General features: G+C 35.8%; 1 protein-coding gene across 1 annotated transcript in view; it reads left to right on the top strand.

Annotated features, from left to right (window-relative positions):
* Positions 1-20,237, top strand: part of LOC107619479 (ABC transporter G family member 28) — a 190,854-nt gene extending 170,617 nt beyond the window's left edge. Inside the window, exon 15 of the mRNA XM_021110566.2 lies at positions 20,061-20,237. The gene's annotated coding sequence lies outside the window, so the exon portion shown is untranslated. The remainder of the gene's footprint in view (positions 1-20,060) is intronic.
* The last annotated feature ends 548 nt before the right edge of the window (positions 20,238-20,785 follow it).

Raw genomic sequence — 20,785 nt, 5'->3', positions numbered from 1 at the left:
TTATATTTATTAAATTAAATAATAAAATAAATAGATTAATATTTTAGATATTTGTTGGTTATAAATACCCATAAGTAAACTTCATGAATTATTAAATTTGTGAATTGATGTAAATTTTTGTACTTAAAATTGTGCTAAGCGAATAGTCACCTGAATGTATTATAATATAATAACTAAATAAAAAAATAAATGTGGACAAAATTAAGTTAAAATTATGTTATACGTTTTGTTAAAAGAAGATTGTGGTTATTGTTTTGGTTAAATTTATTATATAAAATATAATTCTTTGAACAAAGAAAAATAATATATTTAAAAATTTATGGAAATAACATACCTTTATATTCACTAACCAATTACTACAACAAAAGCGTAGAATACCGTCAGATTTATCAGCAAAAAAATAGAGAAAATTCGACGGTGATTAAGTTACCGTCAGTAAAAATCAGACGGTATAAATCCTGCCGGTAAATCTGTACCGTCAGATTTTTTTTGTCCGACGGTAATTACTGTCGGTTTTAGTGACAGAATTTAGTTGGCATAAAAATGGAATATGCTAGGCGTTACCATCGAAATTTTTCCAACGGTAATATTGATGCCATAACATCCGGATTTCCACCATATTACCGGCGGAATATGCTGATGGTAATGCCGACGGAAAGGTTTATAAAAAAATTTTGTTAAAAATTTAACTTGATAATTATTGTTGGAATATTCCGACGGTAATTCCGACGAAAGCATCTTTTTTTTAGTTATCTTTTGCCATCAATCTATAATGTATCTTAATCATTAACAATTTAAATAGTTCTTTAAACTTGAATCCCCAGTATAAAAAATATAAATTACAAATACGGACTGATGGTAACTAAAATATCTAAAATAATTGTAACTATATTACATTCACAGAACTATATTTACATTCACTAAGATATATATTACAAATGTGCACAGTATCTTAAAAAAATACGTATCACAAAACTATGTTTACATCAACCCTAATCAAATTCATCATCTTCTTTCTCTAGTTCACCACCCCCCCTCTTTCGAGGTAGTTTCTTGATTATCATCGAACTCGTCTTCCTCTTCTTTGTCGCGATCGACACTGTCATCTTCTTGAAGATCGTTGTGTTTTGGTGGAAGTTCATCGGGATCTAGTCCAAGGTCAATGACGTCATATTTAATAACAGCAGACCAAATGGTGAACCGGTATCAACCACCATGTTCGAAGGAGTTGGGTCCTCAATCTGGTAAATTTCCTAACCCTCTGTCCTATCATTAGACTCGATGTAGCTTCTTGGTTTAGTTTTAACCACAACCACCTAACTAGACTTGCATGAACGCGAATAAGACAAGTAGTATACATATCGTGCATTTTGCGGTAAAATAAAAGGATCGTAGTGCCTATATTTCCTGGTTACATTAACTTCAGTGATATCGTAATCCTTCTGCTTACGTGTTTCTTGTAGCGAACTTAGATCATACAATTCACATTTAAACACACACACCTTGTACGTAGTGCGATAGAAATACTGTAATTCAATTATGTTGTGCAACACAGTACACCAAACCAATCAAAATGACTCATGCTTGAATCCCCACGAATTCAAACTTTGGTGTTATCTATTTTTATTCCAATCGACCACAGTAAAGTATGGAACCGATATCCATTAACAGTGTACATCAGGTAGCTAGTGGCCTTTTTTATTGGGCCCCAACTAAGCGCAACTAATTCCGAATCTGTTGTGTCAGTTAGCTGCACGCTGACATATTTTCTGAACCAACGTGAAAAATTGTTCAATGAGATATCAGGATTTACCTCTTGGATTAACCTATATGATAGAATAGATAACGAAGTTTTAATTAGATTAATAAACTAGTATGTTACTGATTGCAATATTTACGAATACTTAAAGAACTCATGTAAGACCCCAGATTTTTTGAACTTAAATAATAAATTATTTATGATTTATTTTATTTATTCAAGAATATGTTTTCAGATATTTTTATATATAAATCGGGCAAGTTCTTATTTATAATTTAGAGCTTTAGTAATTGAAAAAGAATGGAAATTTTATGTTAATTAATTTGAATATTTAGATTTTGAACCCTATTTTATAAATAGAGAAAGAATTAATTTGATTTTCTCTAATTTCAATTGAGTTAGTATTTACTTGAAAATAATTTACAAGTTGATGATAAAATAGTATTTCAAAGATAATATTTTATATTTAATTTGGTTTTAAATTATTACTCTATTCTTTTATTTTTAATAAAATTACTACACTATCTTTACCCCCTTTTTAATTCAAAAAAATCCTAACCCTAATTCCATTACACACAACACACTCCCTCACCCTTTCACCAAAAACAGCTGCCACCTCTCTATTACCCAATGAAAAGAAAAGAAAAGGGGGAAACAGTTTTGGTACAATAAGTTATCTTTGCTCCCCTAATACCCCAAATACCGCCTACTACCCTATAATACCGCTGGTTAAAGCTGTTGCTGTTGGAGCTCGCTGGAGTCAACCACTGCGGCCGCAGCTGCGCTGTACTTAGTTCCTTTTGGTATAGTAAGTTGGCAAAGGATTCGATGGTCCCAGAACGTTTGGACCATTAAATGGTCCCATAACAAAACATGTCTTTTAAGCTTTTTAATAACTGCTAAATAGTCTTTATTTAATTTTAATTATAAATTAGTCTTTTATATATTATTTAATTATAAAATTTATTTTTTATTTTATAAATTATTTTTTATCATTCATCTATCATGTTTATTGAGAATCAAAAACTAAAACAATAATAAATTAGATCTTCCATTAATCGTAATAAATATTTTACAATCTTAATCGATTATAATTTTATCATTGATCCAATTACATACGTATTGGGTTGGAAAAATTGTTTTTGTTAAAAATTCAATCGATTGGATGCACAAACCAATCGATTGAAATTCAGGCTTCCCAAATTTCAATAGATTGGAATTAATACACAATCAATTGAATTTTGCAAGGCATGTGAGATTTTTCTTATTCAATCAATTGGTCATATTACCCAATCGATTGAAATCATCAAAGCAATCTGGGTTTAGTTAATTCAATCGATTGGTTCTGTTGCCCCCTCAGTAAATTATTATTTTCGAAAACCCCATTTTTAAATTTAATTCCCCAAATACGAGTTTTTTTATGCAAAGCAAGTTTGATGTACTATAATTTTTATATAGTTTGCCTAACCCCGACGAACTTCACTTCAAATTCTAAAAAACATGGCTAACTCAAGTTCTTAAACTTCACAATAGACAATGACAACCATTATCATCGTCTCAAGAGTACATAGGAGTACACAAGAATATTGGAGAAATAATAGTTTTTTTTTAATTTATAATGAGAAAAAATCTTGGTTAAATATGCCTTATTCCTGTGTATCTGTGTATTTATGGAAACGATGATAATGGTTGCCATTAATGTTGAAAAAGCCATGCTTGTTATCGGTGTATTTTTTTGTACTCCTATGTACTCTTGTAGACGATGATAATGGCTTAAAATTTTGAGTTTTGTTGGTTTTGAAAAAAATTCGAGTGAAATTCATCGGGATTAGACAAACTCTATAAAAATTATAGAGTTCGGGAAGTAAATTTCCCTTGGGGTTGCGCGCACGAAGGGACTGTCTAAGGTTTGCTACTGGATATGTCGAGTTTGGCTGTATAACCGACAGATGAGCTCATTAGCCATAGGGCAGGCATGTATCATTTGCATCTCTGTGACATTGTTTGGGTGTGCATATTGTATTTGGTTTACCTATATGAATATTTCTATTTAACTGCTAATTGTCATACTTGCTATAATTGTTCTTGATTGTTTTTTAACCTTATTATTTGTGATTGTGACTGGTTGGTTCGGAGCATAATGGTTTGAGTGGTGATTTGATTAAGCTTTGGGTCGGAGGCCATAATTTAATTTTGTGTTGTGCTGGAGGTCATGATTTGGTTTTTGGACTGGAGACTGTGATCGGATGAATCAGTGATAGTATGGTCCTTTGGCATGTAATGAAACCCTTTGGATTATTATGTTTGATTGGCTTTTATAAATTTAAAATATGAATTTGAATCTTCGGATAATTAACCGTTGGTTTTTAAAAATGTTCATAAGACGAGCGATGATCACTGCGTTTGAAAACAGTTTTTTTTAAGTATATTCTTATGACATTTCTTAAACCCTCTACTGAGAACCTGCGAAGATGATTGGTGCACGAAATTGTGATCACATTAATGTAGTACTCTTTGTTATTGTATGGAATCATTATTATGGTTCTTTACTATGTGTGGACACAACTCCGTTCAACTAACCAGCAAGTGTACTGGGTCGTCCAAGTAATAAACCTTACGTGAGTAAGGGTCGATCCCACAGAGATTGTTGGCTTGAAGCAAGCTATGGTCACCTTGCAAATCTCAGTCAGGCGGATTTAAACATGATACTTTATTAGATTAAAATAAACAATAAAAGGGATAGAGATACTTATGTAGATTCATTGGCAGGAATTTCAGATAAGCGAATGGAGATGCTTTTTGTTCCTCTGAACCTCTGCTTTCCTGCTATCTTCATCCAACCAGTCTTACTCCTTTCCATGGCTGGCTTTATGTGATACATCACCACTGTCAATGGCTACTTTCGGTCATCTCTCGGGAAAATGATCCAATGCCCTGTCACGGCACGGCTAATCGTCTGGAGGCATCACCCTTGTCAATGGCTTCATCTTATCCTCTCAGTGAATAATATGCTCACGCACCCTGTCACGGCACGGCTATTCATCTGTCGGTTCTCGATCATGTTGGAATAGGATTTACTATCCTTTTGCGTCTGTCACTAACGCCCTGCAATCGCGAGTTAGGAGCTCGTCACAGTCATTCAATCATTGAATCCTACTCGGAATACCACGGACAAGGTTTAGACTTTCCGGATTCTCTTGAATGCCGCCATCATTCTAGCTTACGCCACGAAGATTCTGGTTAGGAGATCTAAGAGATACTCATTCTAGCTTAATTCATGTAGAACGGAAGTGTTTGTCAGGCACGCGTTCATAAGGGAGAAGGATGATGAGCGTCACACATAATCATCACCTTCATCACGTTCTTGGGTGCGAATGGATATCTTAGAAGTGAAATAAGAAGAATTGAATAGAAAACAGTAGTACTTTTGCATTAATCTTTGAGGAACAGCAGAGCTCCACACCTTAATCTATGGAGTGTAGAAACTCTACCGTTGAAAATACATAAGTGAAAGGTCCAGGCATGGCCGAGATGGCCAGCCCCCAAAACGTGATCACAGGATCAAAATACAATCCAGGATGTCAAATACAATAGTAAGAGGTCCTATTTATAATAAACTAGCTACTAGGGTTTACATGAGTAAGTATTTGATGTATAAATCCACTTCCGGGGCCCACTTGGTGTGCGTTTTGGGCTGAGCTTAAGTGTAGCACGTGCAGAGGCCATTTGTGGAGTTGAACGCCAGTTTCTGTGCCAGTTTGGGCGTTCAACTCTGGTTTTGGATCCTTTTCTGGCGCTGGACGCCAGATTTGGGCAGAAGGTTGGCGTTGAACGCCAGTTTACGTCGTCTATTCTTGGCCAAAGTATGGACTATTATATATTGCTGGAAAGCCCTGGATGTCTACTTTCCAACGCAATTAGAAGCGCACCATTTCGAGTTCTGTAGCTTCAGAAAATCCACTTTGAGTGCAGGGAGGTCAGAATCCAACAGCATCAGCAGTCCTTTTTCAACCTCTGAATCTGATTTCTGCTCAAGTCCCTCAATTTCACCCAGAAAATACTTGAAATCACAGAAAAACACACAAACTCATAGTAAAGTCCAGAAATGTGAATTTAACATAAAATCTATTAAAAACATCCCTAAAAGTAACTAGATCCTACTAAAAACATACTAAAAACAATGTCAAAAAGCGTATAAATTATCCGCTCATCACAACACCAAACTTAAATTGTTGCTTGTCCCCAAGCAACTGAAAATCAAAATAGGATAAAAAGAATAGAATATACTATAAATTCCAAACTATCAATGAAACATAGCTTTAATCATATGAGCGGGACTTGTAGCTTTTTGCCTCTTGAATAGTTTTGGCATCTCACTTTATCCATTGAGGTTCAGAATGATTGGCATCTAGGAACTCAGAGTTCGAATAGTGTCATTGACTCTCCTAGTTCAGTATGATGATTCTTGAACACAGCCTCTTTATGAGTCTTGGCCGTGGCCCTAAGCACTTTGTTTTCCAGTATTACCACCGGATACATAAATGCCACAGACACATAATTGGGTGAACCTTTTCAGATTGTGACTCAGCTTTGCTAAAGTCCCCAATTAGAGGTGTCCAGGGTTCTTAAGCACACTCTTCTTTTGCTTTGGACCTTGACTTTAACCGCTCAGTCTCAAGTTTTCACTTGACACCTACACGCCACAAGCACATGGTTAGGGACAGCTTGGTTTAGCCGCTTAGACCAGGATTTTATTCCTTTAGGCCCTCCTATCCACTGATGCTCAAAGCCTTGGGATCCTTTTTATTTGCCCTTGCCTTTTGGTTTTAAGGGTTATTGGCTTTTTCTGCTTGCTTTTTCTTTTTCTTTCTATTTTTTTTTCGCCTCTTTTTTTTTTCTGCAAGCTTTGTTCTTTGCTGCTTTTTCTTGCTTCAAGAATCATTTTTATGATTTTTCAGATTATCAAATAACATGTCTCCTAGTCATTATTCTTTCAAGAGCCAACATATTTAACATTCTTAAACAACAACTTCAAAAGACATATGCACTGTTCAAGCATACATTCAGAAAACAAGAAGCATTGTCACCACATCAATATAATTAAGCTAAGTTCAAGGATAAATTCGAAACTCATGTATTTCTTGTTCTTTTGAATTAAAACATTTTTCATTTAAGAGAGGTGATGGATTCATAGGACATTCATATCTTTAAGACAAAGTTACTAACTACTAATGATCATGTAATGAAGGCACAAACATTGATAAGCACATAACATAGAAAACGAAAAACAAAGAGAGTAAGAACAAGGAATGAGTCCACCTTAGTGATGTCCTTGAGCTCTTCTATGTCTCTTCCTTGTCTTTGCTGCTCCTCCTTCATTGCTTTTAGATCTTCTCTGATTTCATGAAGGATGATGGAGTGCTCTTGATGTTCCACCCTTAGTTGCTTCCAATAATTGTGTGGAAGAAAATGTATCCCTTGAGGTATCTCAGGGATCTCTTGATTTGCAGTCAAATGTTCTACCACTGAGCTATAGACCCTTGATGGAAGCTTTTGTCTTCCCTTTCCTCTTTCTAGAGGTTTCTCTGGCCTTAGGTGCCATCAATGGTTATGGAGAAAAACAAAAAAGCTATGCTTTTTACCACCCCAAACTTAGAATGTTGCTCACCCTCGAGCAAAAGAAGAAAGAATGAAGAGGATATGGAGGAGATGGATGGGAGTGTGTATTCGGCCATATGGGTGGGATTGGGTGGGGGAGATGTTGAATTTTGAAGGTAGTGGGTGTATGGATGTGAGTGGTAAATAGATAACAGAAGGGATGATCATGAATGGAAAGAGAGATGATGAGGTAGGTGGGGATCCTGTGGGATCCACAGATCCTGAGATGATCCTGTGGGGTCCACAGATCCTGAGGTGTCAAGGCATTTACATCCCTGCACCAATTTAGGCATGTAAAATGCCCTTGCACACAACTCTGGGCATTCAGCGCCAGGTTAGTGCCCATTTTGGGCGTTCAACGCCCATTTGCTGCCATTTCTGGCGTTGAACGCCAGAACCATGCTTGTTCTGGGCGTTCAGCGCCAGAACTATGATCTGTTCTGGCGTTTGAACGCCAGACAGATGCTCCTCCAGGGTGTGATTTTTCTTCTGCTGTTTTTGATTCCGTTTTTGATTTTTTTGTTTATTTTGTGACTCCACATGATCATGAACCTAAGAAAACATGGAAAACAATAAAAATAAGAATTAGATAAACATTGGGTTGCCTCCCAACAAGCGCTTCTTTAATGTCAATAGCTTGACAGTGGGCTCTCATGGAGCCTCACAGATGTGCAGAGCTTTGTTGAGACTCTCCAACACCAAACTTAGAGTTTGGATATGGGAGTTCAACACCAAACTTAGAGTTTGGTTGTGGCCTCCCAACACCAAACTTAGAGTTTGACTGTGGGGGCTCTGGTTGACTCTGCTTGGAGAGAAGCTTTTTCTGCTTCCTCTCCATGGTTGCAGAGGGAGATCCTTGAGTTTTAAACACAAGGGAGTTCTCATTCCATTGAAGGAATATTTCACCTCTGTCAACATCAATCACAGCTCTTGCTGTGGCCAGGAAAGGTCTTCCTAGGATGATGGATTCATCCTCTTCCTTTCCAGTATCCAGGACTATGAAATCAGTAGGTATGTAAAGGCCCTCAACCTTTACTAATACATCTTCTACTTGTCCATAAGCCTGTCTTCTTGAGCTGTCTACCATCTCTAGTGAGATTTTAGCAGCTTGCACCCCATAGATTCCCAGTTTCTCTATTACAGAGAGGGGCATGAGGTTTATTCCTGAACCAAGGTCACACAGAGCCTTAAAGATCATGGTGCCTATGGTACAGGGTATTATGAACTTTCCAGGATCCTGTCTCTTCTGAGGCAATGTCAGTTGATCCAGATCACTTAGTTCATTGATGAACAAGGGAGGTTCAACTTCCCAAGCATCAATGCCAAACAATTTGGCATTCAGCTTCATGATTGCACCAAGAAACTTGGCAGTTTGCTCTTCAGTGACATCCTCATTCTCTTCAGAAGAGGAATACTCATCAGAGCTCATGAAGGGCATAAGGAGGTTCAATGGAATCTCTATGGTCTCTAGATGAGCCTCAGAGTCCTTTGGTTCCTCAGAGGGAAGCTCCTTATTGATCACTGGACGTCCCAGGAGGTCTTCCTCCTTGGGATTCACGTCCTCTCCTCTCCTCAGAGGTTCGGCCATGGCGCTTATGTCAATGGCCTTGCACTCTCCTTTTGGGTTCTCTTCTGTATTGCTTGGGAGAGTACTAGGAGGGATTTCAGTGATCCTTTTACTCAGCTGGCCCACTTGTGCTTCCAGATTTCTAATGGAAGACCTTGTTTCATTCATGAAACTTACAGTGGCCTTAGATAGATCAGAGACTAGATTTGCTAAATTAGAAGCATTTTGTTCAGAGTTCTCTGTCTGTTGCTGAGTTGATGATGGAAAAGGCTTGCTATTGCTAAACCTGTTTCTTCCACCATTATTAAAGCCTTGTTGGGGCTTTTGATCCTTCCATGAGAAATTTGGATGATTTCTCCATGTTGAGTTATAGGTGTTTCCATAAGGTTCACCTAAGTAATTTACCTCTGCTATTGCAGGGTTCTCAGGATCATAGGCTTCTTCTTCAGAAGATGCCTCTTGAGTACTGTTGGATGCAGCTTGCATTCCATGCAGACTCTGAGAGATCATATTGACTTGCTGAGTCAATATTTTATTCTGAGCCAATATGGAATTCAGAGTATCAACTTCAAGAACTCCCTTCTTCATAGGCGTCCCATTACTCACAGGATACCTTTCAGAAGTGTACATGAACTGGTTATTAGCAACCATGTCAATGAGTTCTTGAGCTTCTGCAGGCGTTTTCTTTAGGTGAATGGATCCACCTGCAGAAGTGTCCAGTGACATCTTTGATAGCTCAGATAAACCATCATAGAATATATCCAGGATGGTCCATTCTGAAAGCATGTCAGAAGGACACTTTTTGGTCAACTGTTTGTATCTTTCCCAAGCTTCATAGAGAGATTCACCTTCTTTTTGTCTGAAGGTTTGAACATCAGCTCTAAGCTTGCTCAGCTTTTGAGGAGGAAAGTACTTGGCTAAGAAAGCCGTGACCAGCTTATCCCAAGAGTTCAGGCTGTCTTTGGGTTGAGAATCCAACCATAATCTAGCTCTGTCTCTTACAGCAAAAGGGAAAAGCATGAGCCTGTAGACTTCAGGATCTACTCCATTAGTCTTAACAGTATCACATATCTGCAAGAATTCAGTTAAGAACTGAAAAGGATCTTCAGATGGAAGTCCATGAAACTTGCAGTTCTGCTGCATTAGAGAAACTAATTGAGGTTTAAGCTCAAAGTTGTTTGCTCCAATGGCAGGAATGGAGATGCTTCTTCCATGTAAATTGGAATTAGGTGCAGTGAAGTCACCAAGCATCTTCCTTATATTATTATTATTTTCGCCTGCCATCTCCTCTGCCTGTTCGAAAATTTCTGAAAGGTTATCTCTGGATTGTTGTATTTTAGCTTCTCTTAATTTTCTCTTCAGAGTCCTTTCAGGTTCTGGATTTGCTTCCACAAGAATGTTCTTATCCTTGCTCTTGCTCATATGACAAGGAAGAATGGCCAGAAAAATGATAATAATAATAGAGATCCTTTATACCACAGTATAGGGATCCCTTTGTAAGTAGAAGAAGAGGGGGAGATAAAGGATGTGATGTAAAGGAAGAAACACAACTGTGAGGATTGGAATGTGAGATGAGATGTTAGGACATGAATGAATAAATAGAATGAGATGGGGGAGGTATAATTTTCGAAAATTATTTTGAAAAAGAGTTAGTGATTTTTGAAAATTGGTTTTTGAAAATTTGTTAGTATTTTTCGAAAATTTTTTGAAATAAAAATAAAAATAATTAGTTAATTAAAAAGAAATTTTTGAAAAAGGGGGAGATATTTTCGAAAATTTAGAGAGAGAGGGAGTTAGTTAGGTGGTTTTAAAAAAGTTAAGAAACAAACAAAAAGTTAGTTAGTTAGTTGAAACAAATTTTGAAAACCAATTTTGAAAAGATAAGTAGTTAGGAGGTTAGGAAAGATATTTTGAAAAGATATTTTTGAAAAAGATAAGATAAGAAGATATTTTTGAAAAGATATGATAGAAAGTAGTTTTGAAAAAGATTTGATTTTTTAAAATCACAATTAATGACTTGATTCATAAGAAATCACAAGATATGATTCTAGAACTTAAAGTTTGAATTTTTCTTAACAAGCAAGTAACAAACTTCAAATTTTTGAATCAAAACATTAATTGATTATGTTATTTTCGAAAATTTGGTACAAAAATAAGAAAAAGATTTTTGAAAAATATTTTTGGAATTTTCGAAAATAACTAAGAATTTTGAAAAAGATTTGATTTTTAAAAAAAAGATTTTGAAAAAGATATGATTTTCAAATTGAAAATTTGATTTGACTCATGAGAAACAATTTGATTTTAAAAATTTTTGAAAAAGTCAATCCAAATTTTCGAATTTTATGAGAGAAAAAAGGGAAAGATATTTTTTTTTTATTTTTGAATTTTTATGATGCAAGGGAAAAACAAGAAAAATGATGCAATGCATGAAATTTTTAGATCAAAACAATGAATGCATGCATGAATGATATGAGTGTCAAGATGAACACCAAGAACATTATGAAGATCATGATGAACATTAAGAACACAATTTTGAAAAATTTTTAATGCAAAGAAAACATGTAAGACACCAAACTTAGAATTCTTTAATGCTTAGACACTAAGAATTCAAGAATGCATATGATAAACATGAAAAGACACAAAACAAAAAATCATCAAGATCAAACAAGAAGACTTACCAAGAACAACTTGAAGATCATGAAGAACACTATGAATGCATGATATTTTCGAAAAAATGCAAGATGCATATGCAATTGACACCAAACTTATAACATGACTCAAGACTCAAACAAGAAACACAAAAATATTTTTGATTTTTATGATTTTCTAATTTTTTTGTATTTTCTTTTCATTTTTTCGAAAATATTTGGGAAAAAGGAAGCAATGAATTCATAGTCCTCAATCAAAATCCTGGGAATTAGACATGGCTTAATAGCCAGCCAAGCTAAAACATGTTATATGAGACACTAGAATTCATTCTCAAAGATTTTGAAAAAAAAATATATTTTTGAAAACATTTTTATTTATTTATTTATTTTTTTTTTTCGAAAATAGATGAGAGATTTTTGAAAATATTTTTGAAATATTTTTGAAAACAAAACGAAAAGAAAATTACCTAATCTGAGCAACAAGATGAACCGTCAGTTGTCCAAACTCAAACAATCCCCGGCAACGGCGCCAAAAACTTGGTGCACGAAATTGTGATCACATTAATGTAGTACTCTTTGTTATTGTATGGAATCATTATTATGGTTCTTTACTATGTGTGGACACAACTCCGTTCAACTAACCACCAAGTGTACTGGGTCGTCCAAGTAATAAACCTTACGTGAGTAAGGGTCGATCCCACAGAGATTGTTGGCTTGAAGCAAGCTATGGTCACCTTGCAAATCTCAGTCAGGCGGATTTAAACATGATACTTTATTAGATTAAAATAAACAATAAAAGGGATAGAGATACTTATGTAGATTCATTGGCAGGAATTTCAGATAAGCGAATGGAGATGCTTTTCGTTCCTCTGAACCTCTACTTTCCTGCTATCTTCATCCAACCAGTCTTACTCCTTTTCATGGCTGGCTTTATGTGATACATCACCACTGTCAATGGCTACTTTCGGTCATCTCTCGGGAAAATGATCCAATGCCCTGTCACGGCACGGCTAATCGTCTGGAGGCATCACCCTTGTCAATGGCTTCATCTTATCCTCTCAGTGAATAATATGCTCACGCACCCTGTCACGGCACGGCTATTCATCTGTCGGTTCTCGATCATGCTGGAATAGGATTTACTATCCTTTTGCGTTTGTCACTAACGCCCTGCAATCGCGAGTTAGGAGCTCGTCACAGTCATTCAATCATTGAATCCTACTCGGAATACCACGGACAAGGTTTAGACTTTCCGGATTCTCTTGAATGCCGCCATCATTCTAGCTTACGCCATGAAGATTCTGGTTAGGAGATCTAAGAGATACTCATTCTAGCTTAATTCATGTAGAACCGAAGTGTTTGTCAGGCACGCGTTCATAAGGGAGAAGGATGATGAGCGTCACACATAATCATCACCTTCATCACGTTCTTGGGTGCGAATGGATATCTTAGAAGCGAAATAAGAAGAATTGAATAGAAAACAGTAGTACTTTTGCATTAATCTTTGAGGAACAGCAGAGCTCCACACCTTAATCTATGGAGTGTAGAAACTCTACCGTTGAAAATACATAAGTGAAAGGTCCAGGCATGGCCGAGATGGCCAGCCCCCAAAACGTGATCACAGGATCAAAATACAATCTAGGATGTCAAATACAATAGTAAGAGGTCCTATTTATAATAAACTAGCTACTAGGGTTTACATGAGTAAGTATTTGATGTATAAATCCACTTTCGGGGCCCACTTGGTGTGCGTTTTGGGCTGAGCTTAAGTGTAGCACGTGCAGAGGCCATTTGTGGAGTTGAACGCCAGTTTCTGTGCCAGTTTGGGCGTTCAACTCTGGTTTTGGATCCTTTTCTGGCGCTGGACGCCAGATTTGGGCAGAAGGTTGGCGTTGAACGCCAGTTTACGTCGTCTATTCTTGGCCAAAGTATGGACTATTATATATTTCTGGAAAGCCCTGGATGTCTACTTTCCAACGCAATTAGAAGCGCACCATTTCGAGTTCTGTAGCTCCAGAAAATCCACTTTGAGTGCAGGGAGGTCAGAATCCAACAGCATCAGCAGTCCTTTTTCAACCTCTGAATCTGATTTCTGCTCAAGTCCCTCAATTTCAGCCAGAAAATACCTGAAATCACAGAAAAACACACAAACTCATAGTAAAGTCCAGAAATGTGAATTTAACATAAAATCTATTAAAAACATCCCTAAAAGTAACTAGATCCTACTAAAAACATACTAAAAACAATGTCAAAAAGCGTATAAATTATCCCCTCATCAATGATGTTCTCATCCTTTACAGACTTCTCTCTTTTTAGGATGGACGAGGAAGCTTATGAAATTTTTGCTGAGTTCTTAGCTGTGTTATTTTTGTTTGGATATTTTAGTTATGATTTTTTTCTCGCCTTTGTTATTATTATATTTCTGTAAAGAGAAATAGAAATTGTAATGATATGTATGTTTATAATATTTGTAAACTACTTGAATGAAAAGTCTCGTGTGTGTGTGTGTGTGTGTATGTATGTATGTATATATACATATATATATATATATATATATATATATATATATATATATATATATATATATATATATATATATATATATGAAGATTGTGATTGAATTTGTTTATATATGCATGTTTGTAAAAAATAAAAAAGGAACTTTCGATTTTCCAATGAAAATAGCGATACGGTTTTGAGGGTTAAAGACTCCTATTTTATTAATAAGTATATTTAGTCGTCGACTCGTCGTAATACACCTCGCTATTAGAGTGACACATTTGGAAACATGACATTCAAGTAGTAAGGGTGTTACATTATGGTAACAGAGCAGTCTTTTCTGTAGAGCCTGAGGAATGGACTGAATATGCTTCAATTGCATACTCTAAGCGTCTGTCATGTTGTAGGTCTTGTCCTGATGACGAGAGTTAGAGTTTTATGCACATGACGGTCTATTGATTAATACCGTTAGTCTATCATTGCATACTTCATGGTATTAAGTTTGACCAACTTAATACTAATAATTTATGTATATGAGAATACTAGTGGGTTATCATAGACAATATATATGAGTTATAGATAACGCGAATCATGGATTTTGGGAAACATTAGAAGTTGTATCTCGAGGTTACTCAGTTACGTATCTTGTTCTTTCATGGCTTACCTTAAAGTCCTTGTTTGAGATTCCTTTCTTGGAAAGTAAATTGAATCTTTTTCAACCCTGTTTCTTATTCATATGCATTCTCATTGATCTTAACGGCATATGTCTACTTAAATTCCTTGGGATATTTGCTTTTCTTGAGATATGGTTTAGTTCTTTGCTTCATGTCTTACATCTCATGTATATCTCTATCTAACTATATTCCTAGTACCTTCTTGAAATTTTGTTTCGAATCTTTATTGAAATAGCTTTGATTTCAAGTGTTCCCTACTTGTTTATGTTCTTAACCGTTCTCTTGAATTCTGGTGAGCTCCGTCTATGATTTTTGTTTTTCTCCTCCTTGGTTTGGTATCTTTTTAAGTAACTCGATATTTGTTTTAGCGTCACGTGCGACCTTTAGATATAGCGAGTGATACATTAGTTCTTTAGGACATGTGTTGTGGACGCGGAAGATAAAGCTTGCAAGTGTGTGACGTCACAGGGAGTTGTGGAGCTTTGATTCACACGAAAGGAGTTTTGTTGAAGTTTGAGAAGTTGAAGCTCTGAAGTTAGTACGAGATCAGTTTGCGAACATTAAGTATGTCGTTTTAACCCCAGCCTATTTTATAACTTTTCATCGCCGTGCTTTACCATCGCATGTTTGAAACATATCCTCTTTTGCATCAAGCCTGCCTTGTAACTTCTGCTTCGTATCACACTTTTTTCTTATATTTTTATGCCATATGAATATCCTAATATTTGAAACTGTGTAAATATATGCTAAGACTTTTTGCTTTTTTCTTAAGGTGTTTAAAAATATAAAGTGTTAAAACTATGTAATATTTTGTGTATTAAATTAATTTTTGAGGACGAAAATTTTTATAAATGGGGTAGGATGTAAGACTCTGAATTTTTGGAACTTAAACAACAAATTATTTATACTTTATTTTATTTATTCAAAAATATATTTTCAGAGATTTTTATATATAAATCGGGCAAGTTCTTATTTATAATTTAAAGCTTTAGTAAGTGAAAAAGAATGGAAACTTTATGTTACTTAATTTGAATATTTAGACTTTGAATCTTATTTTATGAATAAAGGAAGAATTAATTTGATTATCTCTAATTTCTACTGAATTAGTATTTAATTAAAAATAATTTACAAGTTGATGATAAAATGGTATTTTAAAGATAATTATTTTGTATTTAATTTGATTTTAAATTATTACTCTATTCTTTTATTTTTAGTAAAATTACTACAATACCTTTACCCCTTTTTATTTCAAAAAAATCCTAACCCTAATTCCATTACCTATAACACTCTCTCACCTTTCACCAAAAATAGCCGCCACCTCCAGTACCCAACGGAGAGAAAAGAAAAGGGGGAAACAGAAAAGGAGAAGAAAGGAAAAGAGAAGAAGGAAAGAGAGGGAGAAGAAGGGAAGATGACGCCAGTGGGCATCATTGCCACCGTCGCCGCAGCTGTGTTGCCGGAAAGAGGGGGTTCGCAGAGAGAGGGAGGTGCGCAACATTGAGGAGAGAGAGAGGGAGCTCGAAGACTGCTGTCGCACAGCTGCGTCTAGCTCGCTGCCGTCGCCGGGAGGCCAGAACAGAGAGAGAGAGAGAGAGAGAGAGAGAGAGAGAGAGAGAGAGAGAGAGAGAGAGAGAGAGAGAGAGAACAAGCGCGAGAGAGGAGACACGGAAGAAGGAGCCGCCGTCGTCGTCCATGGGGCTGTCATCGTGCGTTGCCGCTAGCTTCGCCGTCAAGCTTCTATGGCTGTCGCCGTTGAGCTTCGAGGAGTGAGGGGATCGCAAAGGGAGAAGGTGGTTTCCGTCACCGCTGCCGCATTGCCGTCGATGAAGCTTCTGTCGCAGTCGCCGAAGCTCCACATTGCCGTTACAGCCATTGGAAGCCACTATTGGAGCCTCCATCTTCTTGATCAACTTTAGCCTTGTTTCAGATTTTCTTCCTTGTCCGTCAAAATCCTTGTTACCATGAGGGTTGTCGCTTAAGTCGTATATGTTGGATGATGTTGTCATAGTGAGTTTTTCCACCGCTAGTTGAAGCCGCCACTATTGAAGCTCATTGGAGTCAACCGCTGTAGCTACGGCTACGTTGTACTTAGTCCCGTTTGGTACAGTAACATATCTTTTCTCCGAAAACCTTTTTTATCACTGTTCTGATATATGTTGCTGAGGTTTTGGCGTGTTATTGCAATAGGGTTGAGTTTCGGTTCTTGCATGAGGCGTTTGGAGTTGCTGCTGTTGTTGCAAAAGCGATACGAAGCTGTGGTTACGGTTGCCACTACTGTGGGCTGGTAGAAAGGGGTTTTGATGCATTTTATAGCTTTTGGATTTTGACTATTTGTGGTAGGGGCATTTTCTTAAACTCATTTTACTATAAAGAATTGTTACAAGTCGATATTAATATGAAAAATACATTTTTTAATGATTTCATAAGTCTTATGGATTGAATGGAATTATTTTGGATAAAGGTAATCGTTTGCTTGATTGAATTATTGATTGGTTGAGGTGGCTAAAAATTATAATTTTTAATTGATTATGTTGAAGTGGGTTTAAATTGTGATTTACTGGATTGGTTGTTTGAATTATGGATTTTGTTGATTTTCTTGAGTTGAGTTGGTGTGGTTGTGATAATGGTTTATTGGAAACGATTGGAATGGTTGAGAGATGTTTGGTTTGGTTTGGTTGGGATCCTTGGAGGGTGGTAAAGTCTAAATTTTAGAGGAGATGCTGTCGAAATTTTTATTAAAAAAAATTAGAGACTTTGTTTGAAGTGTTACTTAGAAAAATTTGAATTTAAGAATCAGATTATTTGATTTTGATTTATTAATAAAATAATAAATTATGTTTTGAATTTGAATTATCGAGAAAAAAAATTATGTTTTAAGTTTTCTTTATTGAGAAAAGTATTATGTTTTGAATTCGATTTATTAAGAAAAGAATTATACTATTTTGAGTTCGATTTATTAAGAAAATAATTATGTTTTAAGTTTAATTTATTTAAGAAAATAATTATGTTTTGAGTTCGATTAAATATGAAAAGACTTATGTTTTGAGTTTGACTAAAGAATTATATTTGGAGTAGTTTTAGTGAATTTACAGTATTTGAATTTGATTGGTAAAGAGGGATGATTTTTAGGTCTTTTGTGAAGTTATTAAACTTGAGAATGAAGTTGAAAGTGAGTTTTATGCAATTATTTCATATCTAAGAGTTATGCTTTTGGGAATTTTAAAATGGAATTGAAGAGTGGATTATTGAAGTTAATCTAAGACTTTTGATTTGGTGAAAATGAGTTTTATGACAGAGAAATGGATTTAATTTGCTTTTTCAAAGAGATTTTGATATTTGAGCTTCATGGGAAGACGCAAAGATTGTGGTTTTGTCCTGCTTGATCCAGGTTGGTATTTGTTGACCCTTCGTCGCAAAATATGGCCGGACACTTAGACTTTTTCGGATATTTCCTCGAAAGGAAGTAAATTTTCTTTGGAGTTGCACGTACCGAGGGACTATCTAAGGTTTGCTACCAGACATGTCAAGTTTGACTGTATAACTAACAGATGAGCTCATTGGCCATAGGACATGCATGTATCATTTGCATCTATGTGATATTGTTTGGGTGTACATATTGTATTTGGTTTGCCTATGTGAATATTTTTGTTTAACTGCTAATTGCCATACTTGCTGTAATTTCTCTTGATTGTTTTTTAACCTTATTATTTGTGATTGTGACTAGTTGGTTTGGAGCGTGATGGTTTGAGTGGTGATTTGATTAAGCTTTGGGTCGGAGGCCATAATTTGATTTTCTATTAGGCTGGAGGCTGTGATTGGATGAATCAGTGGTAAGTTTGGTTAGTATGGTCCTTTGGTATGTAGTGAAACTCTTTGGATATTATGTTTGATTGGATTTTATAAATTTAAAATATGAATTTGGATTTTCGGAGAATTAACCGTTGGTTTTTAAAAATGTTCATAAGACTAGCGATGATCACTGCATTTGAAAACGGTTTTCTTTTAAATTTCTTATTATGGCTATTCTTAAACCCTCTAATGAGAACCTGCGAGGACGATGTTTTCATCCCCTACAGACTTCTCTCTTTTCAGGATGGACGAGGAAACTTATAAAATTTTTTATGAGTTCTTAGCTGTACTATTTTTGTTTGGATATATTACTTATAGTTTTTCCCTCGCTTTTGCTATTTTTATATTTCTGTAAAGAGGGATAGGAATTATAATGATATCTATGTTCATAATATTTGTAAGTTACTTGAATGAGAAGTTTTGTATGTTTATATATGCATGTTTGTAAAAAGTGAAAAAGGAACCTTCGATTTTTTAAATAAAAAAAACAATGATTCAGTTTTGAGGGTTAAAGGATCCTATTTTATTAATAAGTATATTTAAAGTCATTGTAATATTCCTCACTATCAGAGTGGCGCAACCGGAAGCATGACATTCTAGTAGTAAAGGTATTACAACTCACATGAGGTATGATGAAATTTGGTCACAATTATGCAACGCATGCAGATGTACGGCGTCAATTTCCTTCTGCTATAACTAGTAGTCACTGTCTGCACCCATTGCAGCTCCTTCCGGCAAAAAGATTGGGCATTTTTTACTTGACGAGAATTTTCCCCTCTCATTATTCCTTACAATCCTTGTTCTACATGACTCAACATGAGATTGAAAATAGAATGAGCAAAATGCAAAAGTTTCCTTAGCTAGGAATACTTCACAGATGCTGCCCTCAATCCGAGCTCTGTTATTCTCGGCGTGCTTGAATGACTCAATCATCTTCTCAAATGGGTACATCCACCTAAATTGGACTAGCCGACATAGTATTGCTTTGTACAGTAGATGGATTGCTAAGTGTTCCATAACGTCAAAGAATGATACAGGGAATATCCTCTCCAACTTACAAAATATGATGGAAATGTTCTTGTCTATGACTGTGAGGCCATTAATACTAAGTTTGGTTGCACATAACTCCCTAAAGAACTCACTTATTTCTGTTAGGGGTTTGCAGATGTTGGTTGGAAGTTCTCTGAACGCACAGGAAGTAACGACTCCATGAAGACTTGACAATCATGACTCTTTAACCCAGCAAGTTTATCCTGTGACACGTTTGCACACATGCTCAAGTTAGAGGTGTAACCATCAGGAAACCTTAATCCTCTAATCCACTTACAAACATTTTGTCTCTGTTCCTTCGTTAGAGCGAACACCGCCTATGGTTTAGTCCACCGCTTGTTGTCAAGTCTCTTTGGTAGCGTTTGGTGGAGAGATAGAGACGAAAAGACTGAGATTGAGAGATAGAGACTAAGAGACAGAGATTGAAATAAATCTCAGTATTCTGTTTGGTGTAAAGTGGGAGACAGAAATTGAAACAAAAATAAAACTCTAATTTAATTTGTACAAAGGGTAAAACTGGAATTAATTAACTGAAATGAGGATATTTTAGGTATAAATATTATTAAAGTTTCAGTCTCCATCTTTAAAAATTTTACTCCCCTGTGTCCCTACTTTTTGGAGGTACTGAAATACTGAAATTTTAGGGACAGAGACAGAAATTTTAGTACCAGTCTCTAAACCAACAAACATGATACTGAGTCTCAGTCTCTTAGTCTCTGTCTCAGTACCTCAAAACAAACGCTAAGTTCATATCTGGCCGCCTCAAATGTCCGTCAAGTTTAACCAAGCCTTATCGTTGTTCTTTATTCGCTCATTGTCCATTACTGTGTGCATAATATTATCAAAAACATTTTTTCAATGTGTATCATATCAAGACAATGTCGAACTAAATTGTCTTTTCAATAAGACAACTCCTAAAATATACTTTATTTAGTCCAATTATGCTCTCTGCCATATCCCAGAAGTCTCAGACCTGCCCCATTATCGATGATCTGTGGGATTCTTCTAACACGCTGCTAAACTTGCCTACTACCCAATCTCACAGATACCTCTTTGTGTTCAGTTTTATTCTTTTTGAAGGATC

Source organism: Arachis ipaensis, chromosome B9 (assembly GCF_059453495.1).
Source record: "Arachis ipaensis isolate K30076 ecotype BB chromosome B9, ASM5945349v1, whole genome shotgun sequence".
Taxonomy (NCBI): Eukaryota; Viridiplantae; Streptophyta; class Magnoliopsida; order Fabales; family Fabaceae; genus Arachis; species Arachis ipaensis.
Note: the sequence above shows the minus strand (reverse complement) of the source record. Positions and strands in the feature narration are given on the sequence as shown.